At 55.4% G+C, this 16291-nt stretch overlaps 1 protein-coding gene across 5 annotated transcripts in view; it reads right to left on the bottom strand.

The window, feature by feature from the left end:
- Gdpd5 (glycerophosphodiester phosphodiesterase domain containing 5) overlaps positions 1-10478 on the bottom strand; it is an 81332-nt gene extending 70854 nt beyond the window's left edge. For 3 of the 5 annotated variants that reach the window (XM_042279877.2, XM_016000731.3, XM_016000733.3), the window contains exon 1: positions 9738-10456. The gene's annotated coding sequence lies outside the window, so the exon portion shown is untranslated. Of the gene's footprint in view, positions 1-9737 lie in introns of all 5 variants that reach the window. The other 2 variants (XM_076548088.1, XM_006982160.3) reach the window with 2 other exon arrangements.
- Between the last annotated feature and the right edge of the window lie 5813 nt (positions 10479-16291).

Raw genomic sequence — 16291 nt, 5'->3', positions numbered from 1 at the left:
ACTGCATCAGGTGCAGGATTCGCATTCCCTCACTCAACTTGCAAAGCCAGCACAGGTGTGCTGTGTGTGAGAAGATGAGGACCTGAGATCCACGAGGAGGTGGGAGTCACAGTGCAGTCCTGGGCAGGCCTGCTTCTAGAACCTACCCTCGTTGTCTCCCTAACAAATGCTCCTCACAGACTGTGGGGTATTCAGAGACATTTCGATAGTAACGCTTTGCAAGGCCACACTGGTGCGTGTCCAAGGCAACAAGAAGGAATCTTGAGTCCCCTGTAATACCAAAATGCTTACGTTCCCAAAGCTTGAAGAACTGGCGGGGTCCAGATCGCCCAGGAAGAGGTCTCCTCCCCCATTGCCCACAGAGCAGCCGGATGCCCAGCTCTCCCAGATGGGGCCGGCTTGGCCAACCACCACCTGCCTATCCTGCGTTCCACCCCTGGCAATTACCTAGAGGGTCCTGCTTGGTCTGGGTGTCAGGGGAGACTCTCCAGGGTCTCTCCCCAGTCCCCCAGACCGGTTGTAGGATTTCTAGCCAGCCCTTGTTCCAGCTTTGCTGAGCCTCCCTCTGGTTGCCCACTTGCAGGGATTGAAGAGACAGTGGATAGGGTGCTTCTACCGAAGAGAAAGTGCATAGCAAGCCAGAGCCGCTGTGCAGTTAGCTGGGTAGGCAGGCCCGAGAGCACCATGACGGCCATGTCTGGTCTGAGGAAGGAGCCATCACTCCACCCATGAGGTATGGCCAACTGACCTTCAACCCAGGGCCACCCCTGGGAGCCTCAGCCTGAATAATGAATGATTCAGATACTACCACCATCAGCCACCAAGTAGAGCCCTTGCCTGCTCTACACTCAGGTTGTCTGGGGCCCAAGAATAAGAAAAAGGCCATGAAGCTAAATTGCATGTCTTCGCTAGGGAGACCTGGGCCGCAGACTGCAGATATCCTCTAGGATACTGTGGATGTAAAGCCCATGGCAGGACAGGCGGCCACCAGCATGCAGGCTTCTGGCTCGGGCCAGGGCTCTCTCCTCTGCCCTAGAGCCACACTGTTTGGAGTGTGAGCAGTTGGGACAGTTCACACACATACCCTCCACCCTGGGCAGGAGGCTCTGCTATCCACTGCTGGGACCCCGCGCTCCAGGGTGGAAACGGACAGTTCCTGTTGCTCTGTTCCCCGCCTGCCTCACTGCAGCTACTGTTGGGCCCATGAGGATGGAGGATGGGCTCAGTCGGCCTCTGCCCAGTCCCCAGACAAGATGAAAGGGATTCCAGCTACAGAACAATGGACTTCAGTTAGATGCAAGAAAGAACTTCCTGGAGAGGCATTAAGGGATGACAGAGAAGGAGAGCTGGGTGAGGGTGACTGTAGAACTTCCTGTGAAATGTAAGATGCTGCCTTATCCATTGCGTCATTTTACCTTCGACCAGCGTGGACAGTAAGTGGTGCCGGGCTCTGTGGTGCACAGCTAAGGCTCAGCCAGGCTTAGTGGCTAGCTCGGCGGCGTCTTTCAGTTCTACTCAAAGATGCAGAGGCGGGACTGACAACCAGGACCGACTCTGCGGCCCACATTCCTCCCTCCACAGGGCCCTCTTCTGAGCACTGAGACACCAACCCTGTCACTGATGCCCAGGTGTGAGCTGTGAGTGAGGCAGGGGCAGATGCTCCTTGGGGGCTAGCTGCAAGGGCTCTGTGTTCTAGGCCTGTCCGCCTACGCTCTGCAGACACCAGCAGCATCCTGTGGGGCCTCCTAGCATTTCCATGCCAAGTGCCCAGCCACATCTCCTATACTGTCTCTTAGCCAGGCTTCCTCCCAAGTTTAGAGTCTGTCCTTGACACCATGGTACCTGTTCCTTGCTTAGAAGTAGCCCCACATGCTCCCCACATCCCCCATTACCAATGATGACTTTCTATCTTACCCTGTAGGTTCCATATTCCCTTCCTGGCCTTCAGGAGACTGGGGGGCTCCTGAGCTCGGGGTAGCAAGGCCTGAATAACCATCATAGACTAGTGGTGGCGGCTATCATCTCTAGGGAACATGGCCACCACAGGGCTGGCTTTGAGCTGGCATACAGAGGGTTCTATGCACCTACCACTGGTGTCTTCGTGAACTTTGCCCACTGGGAGATAAGACAAGGCCTCTCTGGAGGCCACATTCATCCTGACTTGCTGGCGGAGACAGAGATGGAGAGAAGTAGCCCAGAACTCCGTCTCTGAGAGAACTGTAGCAGTCAACAGGCTTTGGCATGGGGGCCCCCAGCTTACTACACTAGCAGGCTGAGCGTGACCCCCCCCACACACACACAGTCTCATTCACATGGAAAAACTCTGCTCAAGGACAAAATGACTTGCCCATTGTCACCTTGCAGTAAGTGACAAAGTCAGGACTAAAAATTCAAGGTTTTGTGTCTCTAAACGCACTGGCTTCGCCCTGCAACAGTCATTGGGTTGATTTGGCTGGCAATACCGGGGGTTGATTTCGGGGGGGGGGGGGCAACTGCTGATGAGGACTTGCACAGAGGCCTCTGATGTCCCCCAGACACCCCCCCTCAATGGAAAACAACCCCCCCCCCCGACATTCTCCAGTTCTCCCAGGTGGGACCAGGGCCTGGTGGGCGGAGCAGTCGAGTGTCCGGGTTGGAAAACAAGCGGGCTCAGACAAGGCTCCATTGTTACAGGGAGCCTGACACTTTGACCACTAAGACAAAACCAAGCAAACCGAGTGCCGACGATCGTTTATGGAAAAGAAGGACAATGGGGTGGGGGTGGGGGGGGGCTACCGAGAGGACTCAGTGGTCAAGAGCACTGGCTGCTCCTCCAGAGGACCAGGTTCAATTCCCAGCATCCACATGGCAGCTCACAACTGTCTGTAACTCCAGTTCCAGGGGGGACCTGACACCCTCTTCTGGCCTCTGAGGGGGTCAGGCATGCACATGGTGCAGACATACAAGCAGACAAAACACCCATGCACATAAGATAAATAAATACAATCTTTAAAAAAAAAAAAAAAGAAGCAGACAATGGGAAGAACCCCAAGTCTATGGACTCATCCTTCCCCACCCATCCCTGACCCCAGAAACCGGGTATAAGCAGGTGGCTGGGACAGAGAATCCGGAGACTGAGTCCAGCCCGGCTCTGCTGCTGTTTCTGCGACCTTTCACTGCATGCTGGTGACATGACGTGTCAGGCATGCACATTCCATGCATGGTCTCATGTCAGACAAAGATTATTTCTACCCCCATTCTTCAGATGAGGAAACCAAGGCTGGAAAAAGACACCAGGGGAGCAAAGGCTGCTAGACTGAGGCTCAGAGAAGTCCCAGGTCAGCAGTGTGGCCGGGAGTTGCTCCTCAAGCAGGCAGCCTTGTGGGATGCTTCAGGCAGTATGTGGAGACCACAGGCAGGTCTCAGATGCCCTTACTGAAATGTCCTGAAACTCTGATAACTGAGCCCAACCCTTGCCTCAGGAATAGCCCCAGCCTTCCCACAGCTGCAGACATTCTCAAAAGGCCCGGAGCTGCTGCTGCAGCCACACCTACCTCAGGAACCTCTTTAGGGAACAAAGGGATTTAATACTCTAATCCCAAGTTCCAGAGGGCAGAGTGTCCTCAACCTTCATGGCCAGTCCTAACGAAGGCAAGCACAAGGGTGCTCTTTAGGGTAAGTTTCTTCAGGATTCTTGGGGTGGGGTGTCCTGACTCCCGTTATGTAGGAAATAACTTTCTCTTTGAGCCTCTTGGCTGGGGGGGTGAGATGGTTTTGGGGGGGCACTTTTTCTTTTGTCTTCTTCTTTTGTTGTTGATGTTTTGTTCTGCTTTCTTGAGACAGGGTCTCTCTCCAGAGCCCCAGCTGTCCTGGAACTCACTCTGTAGACCAGATTGGCCTTGATTTCACAGGGATCTGCCTGCCTCTGCCTTCCCAGTGCTGGGATTAGAGTCGTGGGCCATTGTGTGTGGGGGGGACTTTTCCTCAGAGTCCACTCACTCATTCACAAGCTGAACAGCTATAGAGGGAAAGCCGGGGACCCCCACTGCGACAGCCCACTTTGTGAGCCAGAACACAAAAGAGCTCCAAGCAGGCCTGTGAATTTGGCCCCCAGCCTGGGAAGGGCTAGGCCTCTGGGGCCAGCCGCCTCTACTTCCTCCCCACCTGCCTTTTGGCCCTCCTGTTGTGGATGGAGAGGTGGCAAGGGATGGAGGAAGGACAGCCTGCAGAGGCTAGAGGTTCTAGCTACGCTTAGGAAGGAAGACACAAGCCCGGCTCAGAAGCGCTGCCTCCAGGAAGCCTTCCCCGATCCTTCCCTGGGCATCCCAGGCCTGACCTACCTAGGCCCATTCTGCACCATCATTGCTTCCGTGTCCTCCTCTCCCCACCGCCAGGCTGTTCATTCACACTGCGGAGCAACTGCCCTTTGCCTGGGATCCATTCCAACGCTCTTCTTGAGCACCTGTTCCCTCTCTGCAACCTGCTTGGTCCTGAGGACCCAGATAACAAAGGGCTTACCATTCCCTGAGCGTTTATCACGTGCTGCGGCTTTGAGCCTGCATGCATGGGGCCAGGGATGGAACCCAGGGCCTTGTGCATGCATATTCAGGAAGTGCTCCTCCACCTTTGAGCCAAACCCCAGGCCGTGCTGGGCCTTTTGAGCATCTTATGTGTAGGCTCTATGTCATCCTCACAATAGCCCTGGGAAGGAGGTGATGTAAGAGCCCCATTTTACAGACGGGGCTCGGCCCAGCCTTGTGAGTGGGACCAGCCCAGCCTCAGGAAATCACTTCTCGGCTTGGGATTTTGGCACTCACGTGTTTACCTGTGGTCAGTATGTTTCCCCCACAGCCCATAGTCTCCAGTAGTGTCACCTGTGGGCGGATGGAGGGGAGGGTAATGCAGCTATTGGCTGGATCCCAAAGGCTTGTCTCAGTTGATCATTGCTGCCACACGGGGTATGAGAAGAGATACCCAGGCCCCCAGACATCTCGGTCCTACTCCCTGCCCCAGTCCCAGCTCAAGGTCCCTCCCAGACCAACAACTGTCTGCTCACGCTCACACATGAAGATGGAAAGCAGCAGCTCCCATCTAAATTCACCTAAAAATCCTCCCCCAGGGAGTCCTCCCTGCCATGCCCTGGATCCAGTCGCTGGGCTCTTCAGTTAGCTTCTTACAGAGTCATTAGTTCATGAGGCCAAAGAGGGAAAGGCAAGGGGATTCGCTGACCGTGTGCCTGCCTGTGTGTAGACCTCGGCAGGTCCTCTGTCTGCATCTCGCTAAACCTCACACATTGCTATTATCAGCTCATCTTAGAGGTAAGAAAACAGACTCCAGAGGTGAAAGACTTGGGCCAGGGGCCACTTGCTTCCTCTGTCCTAGGACAGCTGCCTTGTACCAAACAAACTGCTGGGCACTCAGGGGAGGGGTTCTGCAGGCTGGCTAGCAGGGAGATCCATCCCCTCGCCGGGTTAGTCAGGTAAACAGGGGCCTTGGGCCAGCAACCGAGGAGGGTTGAACCCCACCTGCTTGAGAGGAGTCCCAAGGGCTTCTGGGTGGAGGGATCTCCAGGTCTGGAAGGACTCTACCAGTCCTCCCCTAACTATAACAGAACAGCGGGCACGCCATGGCTCACAAAGCCCTGGCACCCTACGGGCAGCATAGCAAGGAGAAGCCAGCTGCCCTGCCAATGACCCCACAGTGGCCGGGCCAGCTGGCCTCTAGTCCTGCCAAGCTGGCCTAGCCCCGCCAGCTCTCAATCATAGCTAATGACCATGCTGCCTGCAGCCCAGGCCACCACCCTCCTTCAAGTGACCACAGTGCTCCTGGCCCAGATATCAGCGAGGCCAAAATCACAGCTGCCTGTCCCACCACATCCTTCGGCCCTGTACAGTGACCTCTACCTCCTGCCAGGGTCATGAAGGGCACTGCAGAAGGCTGGGACACTAAACAAGACACAGAGGGGCCGACTCACTGCAGGCAATACACTCTGCCAGCCAGCACAGAGCCCGGGACCCGGGTTCCTTCCTGGGGACTATACTCAGTCCAGCACGGCCATACGTTGGCTTAGGTAAGAAGGCTTGAGTCTAGGCTCATCACATGCAAAGAACGCTTTCGAGGTACTGAGTACAGTTGAGGCCATAGAGCATCTCCTAGAAGCTGGCTAAGTGTCCATTCAGTGGCAGAGAGGAGCAAAGATTTCCAGTTGAAATAGAGGCAGGCCTGGCTCCCTGTCCCCTGATGTTTAGCTGTAAGAATTTGGGCAAGACAGAGCACCTCTCTGAGCTCCAGCCTCTCGGCAGAAACAGCCATTTTGCAGAGTTACCACGATGGATAGTGTCTAAAGTGCTCAGCACAGTGTGCAGCCCATCCTAAGTACTGAAGGGCATTGGCTATTACTAACGTCACCACAGTAGAACTAATTGTGCATGCATTTCCTAAACTGTAGAGTATTATTACTTTTATCGGTACGTTTACCATGAAGTGTTAAACATTTACAGGGGGCACCCCAGAGGGCTGGACAACCCAGGAGCATTTGGGGGCAGGATTTGTGACCCAAACTGGGCCCAAGCAGATAGAGAAGTGAACAGAGAAGGGGCAGGGATGTGGTCCAGACCATCCCACAAGCAAAAGGGTAGCTCAGTGGTCACATGTGGTGTGTTCAACAGTGATGAGCAAGGGACCTGAGGTCCCACTGGTGGCTATGGCTGGCAAAGGCCGCACCCAAGGCCTGGTCCCCACTGCACAGAGGGTTCTAAATGGCCTCCACTCCTCTCCCACCCGATCGCTCAGCCTTCTGACTCTGAATCACTACCCCAGCATCACCCTCCAGAATTCTCCTCACCCCTCCACCCACCATGACGTTTCATTCCCCGACACACACCGACTCACTCGCCTTGACTGACCACCATTGCTGCCTAGGGTTTTACCTATGTGACCCTAGGGTCACCCATGACGAACTTGAGAAGTGAGCCTCACTGTGCTAATTTTACAGAGGGGAGAAGTAGTGGTCGCGTATGGTCAGGTGTCTCGGCCTCCAGTCTCTGAGCAGAAGGGCACAAGCAGGATTCCCTGAGGACCTCCCTGGTCACTCTCCCTTCCCCTTCCTCCACATCTCTAGAATCTGAGGCCTGAAGCTTGATCCTAGCTCAGCTACCTTGGTTCCCGCTGTTGCCTATAGGTATCTCCCCCGCCCCCAACGGTAGAGAGCTGGGGAGGTCGGATGGTAGGTCCTTCTCTCCTTGTCCTGCTCCATATTGCTCCTACACACACACACACACACACACACACACACACACACACACACACACACACACGCACACTCAGCATAACCTGGACCGAGACACAATCAGGAGCCACTGGCCTCCTCTGAGGGGACGGAAGCACAGCAGAGCGCAGCTATTTCCCTAGCCTGCTTCCCAGGGAGGGCAATGATAAATTATTCACTGCACCCTGTGCTTAGAGAGGCCAGACAATGGGGCAAAGGGAATGGACACCAGCTCCTGCCCCACAGGAAGCCACAGTGGGTGTGAGGACGGTTAGAATCCAGAGCCCCTTCCCAGTGTCCCCAAACCGATCCTGGGAGGCTCTGTAACTAGACAAGGCGGCGCAGGGAGTACATGGCCTGCCCGGGGCCCAGCTAAGCAAGTCGAAGTCTCTCAGCCTGCCACTGCCACCTGTGTTGTAGCGTCAGGCACGTTTGAGGATTTTCCAGACTTCCTGGTCAAAACTCCAGTTTCCTTTCTCCACAGGGAAGGAAATGGATGGTGGCCAGGCGCTGGGGGGATCCGTAGCTCAGTTAGTCTTGGTAGAAGAACTATTCCACCCTCACAGGAAAGCAGAGGGCTCTCGGGGAGTGACATGGCTGCCCCATGGCCAGGAGGCAGGGTAGGCTCATCACCACAGCACTGACCACGGGCCACTTAGCCCATCTGAGTGATTTCCACACCACTCGGCAGACTGTGGATGATCAGATAGCTCCTGGAGCAAACTCAGCAGGCAAAGATTTCACCTCTCTGAGCCTCAGTTTCCCACGTAGGGTCGCCCCAAATAACAAGCTCATACTGGGCACGAACTCCTCAGCGCGCAACCGCTTGTCTATGGGATCTTCTCGTTATCTGAGCTGGTAACAGTGTTCTGACCCCACTTCACAGGTGGGGCATCAGAAGGAGGCTTCCCCCCAAGCCCCTGCTCCGCCTCACCTGAGGTTCCCAGCTCTTTCCAGCACCGGTGAGATGAGATCACAGGTGTGAAAATTAGTTCACCAAAGGAGCGCTCTGTTTAGGTGCAAGGATTATTATGAGGATCTGAATCCCCAGGCAGAGGTGGGGGAGGGGGAATCCCAAGCCCCTTAATCACCTCCCAGGCTCCCAGAACCCCTCCAACCCCAGGAACAGGCGTCTAGTCTTTGAGACCCCACTCCATCTCCCAGGTGCTTTCCCAGGTGGTTTCCCCAGACTCCAGGGAGTCCAGCACAACAAAGGTTAAGTAGTCCCAGCCAAGGCCACAGTGCCCAGACCAAGGCCATATGCCTCCCCCTCCCCACCCAGAACAAGAGCCCCACAGGGTCTGTGCCAAACGCTCTTTCACAATACCCCTGTCCGACACAGATCGAGAGCCAGTGAGAGGAACCTCTGCCTGGGAAGCAGCACAGCTGGACTGTATCCCCACACCTGGCAACCCTAACCTTAAGACCTGGAGAAGTTCTCTCCTGGGCCAGAGGGTCTTGCAGGTTCCTCTGCAGTCACAGAAACTGAGGTCAGGCCTTGATCTGAGCCCCAGCGCCAACCACACATGCTCACTGCAGCCTCATACATGGTCACCCCAACCTCATACTGAGGGTGGGGAAACCCCAGCCACAAACCCAGAAAAGTATGAGCTGGGAAGGGGAGAGGACCCTTGATGGATGTTTGGAAATCTTTTTCAGGTCTGCTTCTGGCTCAACCACTCACTGGCTTTAGGGCCTGGACCAACTGTGCTCCCCGCAAGTCTTTAGTGTCCCCATTAATAACGTCAAGAAGGGAAGGTGGGTGAGTTCTGAGGGGTAACAACTCCAGCTTCCTTATGGCTGTGGCTTGGGGACCAACATGGTGAGCCCCTAACAGGTAAGAATACTTCAGTAACTTGGGGGACCCCGACTCTGGGAGGCAGGTTGTTCCTCCAACCTGGACCCCAGGAAGAGATCTTTTGGAACTGGGAAGCTTCCCACCTCTGCCCTCAACGCTGGGTCACTTTTCCTGGGAGGTGACCGGTCCATAATCCAAGAGTCGCTGGTAAGGAGAAGTACCTCTGCAGCTTCAAGATCAGCGCTTGGATTTTGGATGCCCCCCGCCCCCGTAGCCCCACCTTGCCAACCTCTTGTTTGCAGTCTGTCTACTTCCTTTCTTCTCCCCTCCTTCTTTGCTCTCTCTCTATCTTCTCCCTTCTCCCCGGTCAAATCCTCCGCACGGAGAGCAGAGATCCTCAGCCCTGTCATGCCTCAGTTTCCCCATCGGTCCGAGCCCATAACAATCACAACAGCTTTTATCTCAGGGAGGGGTAGCGCGGAGCTTCGGATAAGGAACGATTTGTGCAAGGGCGGGGCTCGGACCTGCACACAATGGGCACTCAATAAGTGCCTGTTTCTACTATCTTTTGCGCGCCTTCTCCTAAATAGTTGACTCTCTGCGGGTGTCCCCTCCACGCCCTCCACTGACCCGGGCCCGGTCTCTAGGCGCCGGGGACCCGGACCGCTCCCGCCGCGCATCCGGGGCTCTCACCTGCAACCTCGGCTCGCTGGAGACTGGGGCAGAAGAAGCTTCTGTGTTCTCTTTGGTGCAAGCACCCCCAAGTCCTTAGCCTAGGGCGGAGGAAGGTGGAAGCTTCGGCTCGTAGCACCAGCCCAGGGGTTCAGTCTGACTGTCCTGCCTGCTTGGGACCCCTCACGGTGCGCTGGACTCGGGCGGCGCCAGTACAGTTTCAAGTCCGGAACAGTCGGGTCCAAGGCAGCTGAAGGTTTGGTTTTCCAGGAGCCGGAGGCCGGTGGGCGTCCCGGCTCCTTTACACTCAGGTCCGGGAGCTGGGGCCACCTTGCGCCGACCCGGGGGCGGAGGGCACACGGGCGGAGAAGGGTCGGTATGATGGGGCTGGGCGCGTCCCGCCTCGGAGCTCCGGGTCAAGCAGCTGCGGACCACCGGGCTGGGAAAGTCCAGGCGCGGAACACCGAGCTCGGACCAGCAGGGCAGGGCAGGACAGGCTGGGCGCCAGCGGCCGGAGCACGGCAAAGTCTGCCCAGGTCCCGACACGGCTCGCTCTGCAAATCTGGGCGGACCTAGCCCGGCGGCGGACTCTGGAGCTCCTCGCCGACGCTCCACTTCCTCCTCTTACCCGCTCCGCGCTCGTCGCTTGCTCAAGCCCGGCGCCGCAGCCTCTGCCACCGCGGCTGTCACCCTAGCCGCCCACCCCCACCCGAGCTGCAGACCGAGCCGAGCCGAGCCGAGCCCCGCCGAGACAGCGCCCGAGCGCCAGCGAGCCTGGCCCCGCCCCAAAGGGTGGGGCCACCAGAGTGCCCGCCCCTAGCCGGTCCGCGGCCAAAGACGGGGCGTGCAGGACTCTGCTAGGCGGGTCCCCTCGCGGTTGGGCAGCGGGAGCCAATGGCAGAGTGGAAAGAGGGCGGAACTCTGGTGATCGCGTGGACTGGTGGGGCTGGAGGAGGACAATGAATGCGGTGGGCAGCCCGGGAGCGGGCCGCCTGGGGACCAGGATGGAGGGAGAAGCGCGAGGGTCCTATGTTGACCGCAACTCGCGAGAGCGAGGCACGGAAGAGGCGAGGTTGGGGCTGAGATGTCCCTGGGTGGTGGAACCCGGGGCGTGGCGTGCTGCTGCTGGCCTTTGGCTCCTCCTAGCAGCTCCTTGCACGGAGCTGCATTTGAGAGCAGTGAAAGGTTCAGATTTTAGGAAGCGGTGCAAAAGAAGTTTTTAAAAATAAAGAGCAGATCTGTTTCCCACACTTCCCCTTTCTCAGCGTCCGGCGGCTTAGGGAGGAGCGTCGTTATTAGTTTCAAAAATAAGAGCGGAGGTGTATGAGGACAAATCACCTCGAATCGTGACGTCTGTAGGCTGCGCACCGGCTTCCCCGCCTCAGCCCTGTCTTAGAGGCCCCAGCGTCCTGTGCCGGTACTGAGCAGGCGTGAAGGGGTTTGATATATGAATGAACGTTTGCGAGTGCGCGCGGGCGGGGCATATGTCACTAATGGGCCTGGGGAGCCCTAGGATGAGGCAGCACAGCACAGCTTCATCTGTAAACCTCACACCAATCTTATGCGTGGAGCTCCATGTCACTGCTGAGAACCAAGACTGAAGAAGCCACGTGATGTGCCCCAGATCCCCGTTGCTGGTCTAGTAGTCTACCCACCATCTCTGTGACATTCGTGGGCTAGACTTGCTTTGAAAGGCTTTAGCCTCCTGTGGTGATGTTCAGTCAGTTCAAGGTCATCCTCAACTACATAGTGAATTCAAAACCAGTGTGGGCTGCATGAGACCCTGTCTCACAAAATATAATAACAGTGATAAATAAATTCAAGATGCTGCAGCTTGGCAGGGGGATGAGTGAGGAACCAGATGGGCAGTGGGCTTAGAAGATGGAAGGGATGGCATTCCTGGCAGAAGGGACACCTTTCTGAGTCTGTACCTTGTGTTGGTTAGCAGAGGCTTCCCAGAGCAGGGGACAGGCTTGCCGAGGTCAAAATGAGTTAGCAAGTTAGCAGGAATGGACTGTGCTCCTGGGGAAATCCTGGCCGCAGGAGAGAGCTATGCTCTGAGGAAGAGTCGATGGGCAGTTCAGACTTAGCCAAAGGAGTCCAGAGCCCAGCCAGATGATGCTGAAGGTGAAGCCGAGGGGGAGCCTGGAGTGGATTTTGTGAAAGGAGAGCCATGAGACATTTTGAATCCACTGTTGACATGATGGAGTTCCGTGGGAAAACGAGTGTCTTTAAAACATAGCCCAAGAGATGAGTGGCGTAAGGCCTGCTTGGAGACCGAAAATGCCTGTATTCAACCTGGTGATGGTGCGAAGATCCCTTACACCTTCCCTTTTTGCCAGGAACCTTCTTCAGCTTTGAGCTGGCGGCACCACCAAGCCATGAGCTCCTAGCCCGCTACTGTAGCCCTTCTGTTTTGACCCCTGCCAGCTGCCTTGTCTTTCCGCCTCTTCTCTCTGCCTCTACATCTCCCCTCTCTCAGACTGAAGAGCAAGTGAGGCGTATTGTCTCCACACAGTTCCTCCAAGTGACTGCTCTTAGGGTCCTCCTGGGCTGCCATGCACCCCACCCCGAGTTCATTCCCGCTTCCCTGGAGGACTGAAGGTAGAGTTCGAGACCCAGTGCTCACTAGTTTTCTTTACTGCTGTGTCTCAGAGCCTAGGCTGGCACACAAGAATTGAGTAAAAAAATGTCACCTTCTCTGAGATGCCTTCCTGAACTCCGAGGCAGCCTTTGGTCTGGTTCACGCGCCTGGAAGATTCTTTAGGCATGTCCATGCCTCATTCCCCCCACCCCTTATGGCTGGGAGCTACTCTGGGGATGTATGTCCCCGCCCACCATGGCGCCGCTGATGCCTGGTGGCCCTTGAGAGACCTCAGCGTAAAGAGATGAATGAATGAGGTTCTCAGAGTAGAGCTGTCTGGCTGCCCCTGTTGGGACAGCCTCCTCGGGGGGTCAGAGGAACAGAATGTCAAAAAGAAAAATGCTTTTCAGAACACAGCCTCATCGGGTGACTCCTGAGACCCTCTCAAGGTCACCGAGCGGTGACCAGCACTCAGGTCTCAAACGCCCACATTTGCCCCCTGCCTGCCCCTCTGGAGGAGAAGGAGTCTTCTGATCTGGGGCAATTTGGTCTTTTGTGACTAGGGAGGCCACAGTGTGACAGTGGTATGACTGGTAGTGGCTTGTCTGGGAGGATGTCAATGCATGGACTGGCTTGGAACCCATGCCCGGAGGCTGATGGGAAACAGTAGCCTTCTGTGTGCCCCGCTGCTCCTGAGAACCTTGTGCATCCAGCCAGAGAGATTCACAGAAGCTCTGCAGTGGACGTGCACCAGGCACTCTGTGTTCTCACCCCAGATGGACACTCGCTTGCAGGCTGACAGTTAGCAGTCACTTGGCATTCTTTTTCTAAACAGGCCACCTTGCTGTATAAAGCTTCTCTGCTGGATAACCTGTGTGTGTGATGCGTGGGCACAGTGCTCAGCAGGGGCAGGAGGCACGGAGGCTCAGCAGGCGGCGGTGACCTTACCCTCACGCTGCTCACTGTTGAGGGGGCTCAGCTGAGCTCACCGCACATGCAGATTCTTGATGCTTTCCCACCCAGGTCTCTGGCTCCAGCAGCCCATAGCCCCTGCATGCGTCCCTTTCCACCAGGGGATGACTGTCCCATCCCGTAAAACTTAGTATACAGGCTGGCTTCTCCAAGAAGCCTCCCCACTGCAGTAGACAGTACCAGGTCTATTCTGGGGCCTGTCTCTGTGAAGGCTCCTGCCCCTCCCTTCTAATGTATGCCTGTGGATTAGAGCTGGCGGTGACTCAGTTTCTCCACCCGATTCTGAGCTTCTAAGGACAAGGGATGGAACGTGATTGTCCCCCTGCCTGGAGATAGTGTGTTTCATTCTCTCCCTCTCCATTCCCCAGTGTTTCCTGAACTAGACCAAGTCATATGCCACATATTGGACACTCATTCTGGGACGGTGACACCTTCTAGGATGAGCCCTGGGTCCAAGACTATCTGCATGGACCTGCGTGTCAAGTTCTCTGTGAACACAGGAGTGCCCACTTAGCTGGCTGGGGCCACAGCATCACCACGGGGAGAGCATGAGAGAGCACTGGGTACCTGTAATGGTTAATATTGATTGTCAACCTGACTAGCTCTACAGTGACCTAGGAAAACAAGCCCCTGGGCATGTCTGTGAGGAATTTTGCCATTGGATTAATTAAAGTGAGAAGCCCCACCCTAAATTTGGGCAGGGTCATTCTATAAACTGGGATGACCATTTGAGTAACGTGAAGGAAGCGGGCCAAGGACCATCCTCATCACTCTTCGTCCTGACTGTCACCGCAATGTGAGCAGCTGTTCCCGTGACCCTGCTTCCGTGACTTCCCTGCCGTGATGGACTGAGCCCTCATAGGACGAGCCAAAATAGACGCTTTCTTCCTTACGTTGCTTTTATAAGGTGTTTGTCCCAGCAACTAAGCAAGGAACACACAGTACCTAAGGCTATGCGGATCACACAAGGTAATCAGGGGACACTGGTCAGAGACATGAGCTCGGAAACCGTGATGGGTGAGAAAGTCCATCCATCTGTGGAACAGAAAAAATGGAGAAACTGAGGCTGCAGAGTAGAGCAGTGAGAGCGCAGACTCCGGGGCCATGTGGTGCGTCCAGACCCCCGACTCTGCCTGTGTTAGCTCTGCGATCTCTCTCTATCTTAGTTTCCTCATCTGTTAGGTAGGTAAATATTACAGGATGTTTCAAGGGACCAAGGAGTTAGTTTTTCTTATACATTTGGGTTATGTTGATGTGTGGTGAGCCCCACACAGGTGCCTGATAGGTAAAGTGAAGATGGAGGGGCTGGTGGGCTTTGGTGTGGGCTTCATCCTGAGGGAGCTTCACTTGGGATAGTCCCTTTCTCTTCTCCTTCACACAGCATGGGGCCTCTGAGGGCTCCAGGCTGCTGGCCCTTCACTTCCCCAACCTTCTACGTGCCCTGTGGCCCTGCAGCTACAATCTATGTGAACTAGAACTGTAGAAGCTGGGGCCATACACCAAAAAAACTTTACGGGCCCGTTTATTGAAGATGGGAGGGGGGTGCCGTGGAGGGTCCAGGACACCAGGGCATTGTCAGCATCTGAACCCTCTTCTCAGCCTCAACTTCCTGAGGCCAAAGTAGAAGTAAACAAAAATGACCTGCTGAAAGGTTGGTGTGAGGGTTTGATGTGAATGGGTCCCACAGGCTCACATATTTGAATATTGGTGGAACTGTTTGAGAAGAATTAGGAGGTGTGGCCTTGTTGGAGGAGGTGTGTCACTGGGGTGGGCTATGATTCTGAAAAGTTCACGCCGGGCCCAGTCTAGCACACTCTCTGCCTGCAACTTGCAGATTAGATGTGAGCTCTCAGCTACCGCTCCAGCACCATGCCTGCCGGCCATCATGCTTCCCACCGTGATGTCATGGACTTACCCTCTGAAAATGTAAGAAAACTGTAGCTAGAGTTTTCCTGCCTTGCCCACAGTCAGGATAAATCTCTGTCACCCGCCAGTCCCACAGGCACTCAGACCCAACCAAGTAAGCACAGAGACTTATATTGCTTACAAACTGTATGGCTGTGGCAGGCTTCTTGCTTACTGTTCTTATAGCTTAAATTAATCCATTTCCATAAATCTATACCTTGCCACGTGGTTCATGGCTTACCGGCGTCTTTACATGCTGCTTATCCTGGTGGCGGCTGGCAGTGACTCCTTCTGCCTTCCTGTTCTTTCTTTTCTCCTCTCTGTTAGTCCCGCCTATACTTCCTGCCTAGCCATTGGCCAATCAGTGTTTTATTTATTGACCAATCAGAGTAATTTGACATACAGACCATCCCACAGCAGAAAACTCCCAATTAAATGCTTTCTTTTACAAGTTCCCTTGGTCAAGGTGTCTCTTCACAGCTAAAGAAAAGTAAGACAGGAAGGTCCAGGGATGAAATGTTGTGTGGACATCTGGGGCCATGGGTGATGGGAGAGCAGGATGTGGGTAAAGATGGGGGAGCATCCTTGGTGACAGGTCAGCCCTTTCCAGGGCAGCCGACAAAGGAGCACATGCTCGCGTGGTGCCAGAGGAGGACTGAAAGGCGGACGGTGCAACCGAGGACAGGAGCGGGAGGCCAGTCTGGCACTGGGAAGAGAAAGCGCCCTGGGGCTGGGGAGGAGATAAGAATGGAGGACCACAGAGGGCACAAGGACCGGCGAAGAAGGTATGTGTGGCCCCTTGTGACATGGACAGGGTTGGGTGGCTTTGGTAAGTCTGGGTCAGGTTAATGAAGGGTGATACCCAGCTCTCTCTTCTCCTGGACTCCTGAACCTATTACCCGGAAAGGTTACAGACCGTCAGTTCCTCTCTGACTGCAGTCCTGCTGTCCCTCAAGCCTGGGGATCCTGACTCCATACTGCCTGGCCCTTCACTAGCACCCTTGGCCGCTCAGAACCAGTGTTACTTTGTCCCCATCACTCTCGACTGCAGGGCTGCTAACCTCTGGACTATGGACTCCTTGCCAGATTTACTTGAGTGTCTTTAGCGTAGGGC

This window comes from Peromyscus maniculatus, chromosome 1 (genome assembly GCF_049852395.1).
Source record: "Peromyscus maniculatus bairdii isolate BWxNUB_F1_BW_parent chromosome 1, HU_Pman_BW_mat_3.1, whole genome shotgun sequence".
NCBI classification, from domain to species: Eukaryota; Metazoa; Chordata; class Mammalia; order Rodentia; family Cricetidae; genus Peromyscus; species Peromyscus maniculatus.
The sequence above is the reverse complement of the archived record's forward strand: the minus strand, read 5'-3'. Positions and strand labels throughout refer to the sequence as shown.